We start from the raw sequence: 6889 nt of genomic DNA, 5'->3' as shown, positions 1-6889 counted from the left end.
AGTACAGTATAGTATAGTATAATGTAGTATAGTATAGTATAGTATAGTACAGTATAGTATAATATAATGTAGTATAGTATAGTACAGTATAGTATAGTATAGTACAGTATAGTATAGTATAATGTAGTAAGTATAGTATAGTACAGTATAGTATAGTATAATGTAGTAAGTATAGTATAGTACAGTATAGTATAGTATAATGTAGTAAGTATAGTATAGTACAGTATAGTATAGTATAATGTAGTAAGTATAGTATAGTACAGTATAGTATAGTATAATGTAGTAAGTATAGTATAGTACAGTATAGTATAGTATAATGTAGTAAGTATAGTATAGTACAGTATAGTATAGTATAATGTAGTAAGTATAGTATAGTACAGTACAGTATAGTATAATGTAGTAAGTATAGTATAGTACAGTACAGTATAGTATAATGTAGTAAGTATAGTATAGTACAGTACAGTATAGTATAATGTAGTAAGTATAGTATAGTACAGTACAGTATAGTATAATGTAGTAAGTATAGTATAGTACAGTACAGTATAGTATAATGTAGTAAGTATAGTATAGTACAGTATAGTATAGTATAATGTAGTAAGTATAGTATAGTACAGTATAGCATAGTACAGTAGTAGTGCTCTGCCACGTCCGACTCTTTGCGACCACGTGGACTGCAACACTCCAGACTCTTCTGTCCATGGAATTTCCAGGCAAGAACACTGGAATAGGTTGCCATTTCCTCCTCAGGGGAATCTTCCTGATCCAGGGATTGAACAAGAAGTATAAATACTGTCCACAGTGAGCTGTCCTGGTGTTTTCTGTAAAGTTTGTATCAAGTTGTTCAACTTTAGTTTGTATGGTTTTGGGAAATGGACAGTTTTAGCATCATAGTGATTCCAAGTCAAAATGGTGGGGGAAAATTGGAAATGTTAGTTTGCAGAGTTCTAGCCAAATATTGGAGGAAACGAGAATTCAGGATTCAATCTAGTTTACAGGTAGAAAACAAAACATCAGAGACAATTAACAGTACTAGAATCTGATACCCACAAAAGCATGTCATTGAAGCATAACTTTTTCTTTAATGCTCTCTATTTTCTATAAAGATAACCATAAACCTAATTTGTTTGCACATTCTTTAGTTTTAATAACCTTGGCTTGGTTATTTAGGTCAGTGCAATAAGAATGGTGATAGATAATGTAAACTCTTTTTAAACTGCTTTGCTGGAACTTTACATAGGGAGTTTTATATTAGGCCTTTAAAGTCTCTTTAGGCTAAGAGGTCAAGCCATGGAATTTCCCAGTTTTATGCTGTTACCAAAAAAATATTGAACTTATGCAAATACATATATTGCCATGAAAAATAAGAATATTTACTAAGTATTTAAGGAGAGGCGAAAAAGGCCCTTCAAATCTAGAAACAAAACATTAAAGAGCTAGCAATGTTTTAAATAAAGTCATAAAATTATAGTTATCTTCATTAGTTCATTTAGTCTCCTATAACTAATACTTCTTGCTCTTTATCTTGTTAGCAGTTTTATAAATTTATCAGTTTTCCATCAGAGTTTTAGAAATTCTTTTCCAGTTCCGTGTTACAATTTTAGAGTTATAAGAAACCTGCATTCTAGAGTACTTGTCAGATCTTTACCATGAATCTCCTTGAAGATGAAGCATTTTTGCAGGAACACTTTTGCAAAGGCATCAGTGTGAAACAATAACTGTCTGCAAATGACAAAAACTTTAAAAATAGCCATAGTTAAAGGTCTAGTGAGAGTTTACATACACATGCAAAACAAAAAAGAAGATACAACTGACAGGTAAATTTGGTTACTTTTGTGATAAAGATAATAGCTAGAATTATGTCTGAAAATATTATATTATGCCAAGATGTACTAGACTTTTAGGAATTTCACACAAATATACCCTAAAAAAAGTGACTTCTTGTTTGCGATGTTTCCCATGAAATTGAACATATATAAAAAGTTAAAAGTCATAAAAAACTTAGCTCTTTTAATAGAGAAGAGCCATGGTTTTAAAGCAATGTTTAAAGACAGAACACAGAATCTTTGTTTTATAGGTAGATTGCATTAAAGGTAAAGAAAAACCTTTGTTTACAGTTTCTTACTAAGATCAGATAATATTCTAATAAAACTTTGTCCTTTTGACAGAGAGAAAACCAAATTTTAATTTTGTACCAGTATACTTTTGGTATTAAAATTCCCTTTTTAAAAAGTGAAATAGATCCAGTCCAAACAGATCAAGTCAGCTTGATCATACATGAAATATCGTTCTCAAGATTCCTTTGCTGCCAGCCTTCTACAACTTTCTATATTTATTTAGATTTTGGCCCCTTTTTTTAAAAAAAATTCTGGAATGATTATTTTTGGGGGGCAAAATTATTTTCTTATCCCTCAACAAAAATTCATCTCCATTTCTCATACCTTCCCCACAACCAAACATACACACTTCTTTTCATATATAGTCATCTTCTTTTACCCTTATGATTTCTTATAGTTTTATAAAAATCCTTCAATCCCTTACAAATAAATTTTGACAAAGTAATTTCTATAGCTAGCTCTATTTTTTAAATAGCCCCCCTACCCCATTTTTTCTCCCTTCAGTTCTACAAAAATGCTTTGGTTACCTCCTAGGGTATTTGCATTTCAAAGACTAATCTAGAACTTTAAGGGACAGAGAAAGAATGTAAACATTCTTCTAGGTTTGGGGGGTAATTGGTATTTAGAAATTTCCTTTGTATTATAGGTCAAATGGTATGGGGAGGTTTGTCCATTTCCTTATCAATCACCACATTATCCTCTTCTTTATGCTTATCAGAGATTCCATTTCTTAGTGGAGTTTTGAAATGGTCCTTATCAAGCTTTGTAACAAGCACCTGGATCTTAATCCACAGTATCTTGTGCCCTCCTGGTTTTGCAAAATGGCCCACCAAGATTTCTAGCTTATTGGCCTACTTTCCAACCTTCTGTGCCAGAAGTGAGCAGAGTCATGGACGATTGCGTGTCTGCTAATCTCAGTCCTTTCAACTTTCTAACATGAATTTTGGACTCTAGGTAGGCATTGGTGCCCCCCCCCCCCCTTTTTTTTTGCCACAGTGCTCTATACCCAATTCCTGGAACATCCCTGATAAAGCAGCCAGCATTTTCTGGGTGTCCCCATAACCATTCAGTGGTCCACAAGCTTCCAACCTATATGCCACCCCTCCCCACAGAGAGACTGATGGCCAATATGGGCTTTCGCCTATGGATATTTCTTTCTCAAGACTGGGGAACTTACTTAAGAGGCTTGCATTCCCTTGATGTAGTAAAGTTTTCAGTGGGCACAAAACGCTTATTAATAGACACATATATCTTTATGTGTTTTTTAAGGGAGAGTGAGGAAGAAATTTAGACCAGGTGGAACCCATCTCTGCCTTTCAGTCCAGTTCAGTTCAGTTCAGTTGCTCAGTCATGTCCAACTCTTTGCAACCCTGTGGACTGCAGCATGCCAGGCCTCCCTGTCCATCACCAACTCCCGGAGTTTGCTCAAACTCATGTCCCGTGAGTCAGTAATGCCATCTGACCATCTCATCCTCTGTCATCCCCTTCTCCTCCTGCCTTCAATCTTTCACAACATCAGGGTCTTTTCAAATGAGTCAGTTCTTCGCATCAGGTGGCCAAAGTATTGGCATTTCAGCTTCAACATCCGTCCTTCCAAGGAGTAAGCGTTTTTTAATTTCATAGCCACAGTCACCATCTGCAGTGATTTTGGAACCCCAAAAAATAAAGTCTACCACTGTTTCCACTGTTTTCCCATCTCTGTCTTTAGATCCCCTAAAACAAAGAATCTAGAGGGAGCCAGTAATCCCTGCCCCAAACTATAGTACTGCTGCCTAAAACTCAGAGAATTGTGTTTGTTTTGTTCTGTTTTTTTCCCCACTGAAAAGAGAAAGATGTCTTACTGAGAAGCTTCAGCAAATACAAACAGTAAGCACTGTGCACAGGAAAGTTGAGTTCAGTGTGCAAGAGAGTGGAGACTTACCCTCAAATTCCAGGGTCCATAAGAAGGCAGTAAGGTCAGCGGGCTCTCTGGGTACCAGCTTCTGGCTGCTTACTGGCCTCAAAGTCACCTGGGGTCTTCTTTGGATCCTGTTTCTGATGCCATGAACTGTTAAAGATTCAGAAATAACAGAAATAAGACCAATGATTCACTGAAGTAACAATTAGTAAAACTTTATTGTACACACACCAAAAACCACCCCCTCCCCCACCAAAAAAAAAAACAGTTTTAAACTGGGAGCACCGAAACCAAAACATGGAATGAGGCTTCAGGCTATGTTGTTATGAAGTAACTTACATAGTGAGAAAGCAGTGACTGTATATTCTTTACATGTATTCTATAGGCTATAACATTAGAATTTTCAATGGCTCCCTCCTATCAACCTTGGGAACAATCTTATCAACCTTAGGAACAGTTCAAGTTTTGCTTATGCTTTCCAGAGGCATAACCAAGAAATACCCAGGTCAAATTAATCTTGCAAAATAAGCTAAATTAAATTTTCTCTATATGACTGAAGTAGTTTTGTCTTACCAGGGAATTTTCAAGACTGGTCTCTGTTTTTATTTTGACAATTGTGAAGCTAAAGTTGCCCTAAAACATAAATACTATTTTTTAAAAAAAGGAATGAAAGAAGGACACCATTAAAGATACTACAGATCAAAGGGATAATGATGGAGTATTATTAAAATATTTTTTCTATAAATTTAATAACAGGTGAAATGGAGAAATTCCTTGGAAGGCACAAGCTACCAAGGTTTATTCAAGAAAACAGGTGTCCTAGATAGTCCTGTATCTGTTAAAAACAACTGATGTTTGGTTAAAGTGTTTTTCACAAGGACTATTTCACTGGCAAACTCTATCAGACATTTAAGGAACAAATAATACCAAGTCTACATAAGTTCTTCCAGAAAAGAAAACAGCAGGGAATCCAGACATGTTTTATGAGTCCAGCAGTAATAATACAGCTAAAGACATTATAAGTAATGAAAATCACTCTTTCACTAATAAATATAGGCAAGAAAAAGATCTTAATGAAATAAAAGCAAAACAAATCTAGTAATATATAAAAACAATAATACATGATCAAGTATGCTGTATCCTAGGATTGCAAGATTGTTTTAACAGTTGAAAAATGAAACACTGTCAAAGCACTATATTAAGAAATTCAAAAAGAAAAAAATGAATAAACATGCAATTTTCTAAACAGACACAGAAAAATTTCTATACCCATTCATGATAAAAATTTTTATAAAATGAGGACTAGTGCTCGCTTCGGCAGCACATATACTAAAATTGGAACGATACAGAGAAGATTAGCATGGCCCCTGCGCAAGGATGACACGCAAATTCGTGAAGCGTTCCATATTTTTAAAAAAAAAAAAAATAAATAAAATAAAATAAAATGAGGACTAGAAGAAATTACTTGGTTCACTCTATTACATTGTGTATGTTTAGTATGGGAGTTGATTAATGTCTAAAGGGGAAACAGCATGTGTAAATGAGGGGTTCATGGTTCCTTTTTTTCTGGGATCTTGATCCTCCAGCTCTAGCTTATAGTCTAATTTTTGCATCTTCAGCCCAGTATAACACTCCTGACCTTCACCTTCAGGTCACTGCTTTCGGCCTGGCTTCTGTGAAACTAGTTGTGTTGCAGGAAGAGGGACCCCTTCCAGGGCCCGAAACTGGGCTCTTGTCTAACACTTGGAAATGAATTGTCCGAGGGGACACATGTGCTGACAAAGCAAGAGATTTTATTGGGAAAGGGCACCTGGGTGGAAAGTAGTAGAGTTAAGGGAACCCAGGAGAACTGCTGTGTCACCAGTCTTGGGTTTTATGGTGATGGGATTAGTTTCCCGGTTGTCTTTAGCCAATCATTCTGACTCAGAGTCCTTCCTGGTGGTGCATGCCTTGTTCAGCCAAGATGGATGCTAGAGAGAAGGATTCTGGGAGGTGGTCAGACAGGTGGTGTCTCTTTTGACCTTTCCCAAACTTTTCTGGTTGGTGGAAGCTTATTAGTTCCCTCTTCCTTACCAGGACCTCCTGTCATAAAACAACTCATGCAAATTGTTACTATGGTGCCTGGCCATGGTGGGCAGTTTCAATCAGCGTGCTTCCTCTAACAGTTGCATATGGGAAAATCTGAGAAGAATGGAAGCAAGTATGTGTGTGTGTACTCAATTGTGTCCAATTCTTTGTAACCCCATGGACTCTAACCTGCTAGGCTCAGCTGTCCATGGAATTTCCAGGCAAGAATACTGGTAAGTATAGTGGAGGCAGGGCTTCCTGGGTGGTGCTAGTGGTAAAGTAAGCCTGCTAATGCAAGAGACATAAGAGACACAGGTTTGATCACTGGGTTGGGAAGATCCCCTGGAAGAGGGCATGACAAACCACTCTAGTATTCTTGCCTAGACTATCCCAAGAACAGAGGAGTCTGGTGGGCTTGGTCCATAGGGTCACAAAGAGTTGGACACGACTTAAGTGACTTAGTACGCACGCACATAGTGGAGTCAAGTATGGTGGCGGCAACTCACCTTAGAGCACTTTCAATCTTTCTAGAATTTTATCTCCTCAAGACCTGGCTACCTTCTTTGTTCTTTATATTTCCAAGTAGTTGTTTTCTCAATTTTGTTCAGCTTTAATAGTCGTTTTGGATAAGAAGCTTAGTTAAGTACAAATTACTCCATCACAGAACAAGAAGTCTCTGCTTAATTTAATCTCTTTTACCTTTAGACATAATCAGCATGCTGATTATATACTCTGTAATAACTTCAATATTTGAACTTTTTGTGAGTCTGCTTCTCAGGTCTTTTGTGCCCACTGGATTTTGATCATGGAG

General features: G+C 36.4%; 1 non-coding gene across 1 annotated transcript; it reads left to right on the top strand.

Annotated features, from left to right (window-relative positions):
• The first annotated feature begins 5316 nt into the window (after positions 1 to 5316).
• On the top strand, positions 5317 to 5423 carry LOC122706089. The gene has a single exon (XR_006344329.1). It is a non-coding gene; the product is annotated as a U6 spliceosomal RNA (small nuclear RNA).
• Positions 5424 to 6889: the final 1466 nt, after the last annotated feature.

This window comes from Cervus elaphus, chromosome 12, assembly GCF_910594005.1.
Source record: "Cervus elaphus chromosome 12, mCerEla1.1, whole genome shotgun sequence".
Lineage (NCBI taxonomy): Eukaryota > Metazoa > Chordata > Mammalia > Artiodactyla > Cervidae > Cervus > Cervus elaphus.
This window is presented reverse-complemented; position numbering and strand designations above follow the sequence as displayed.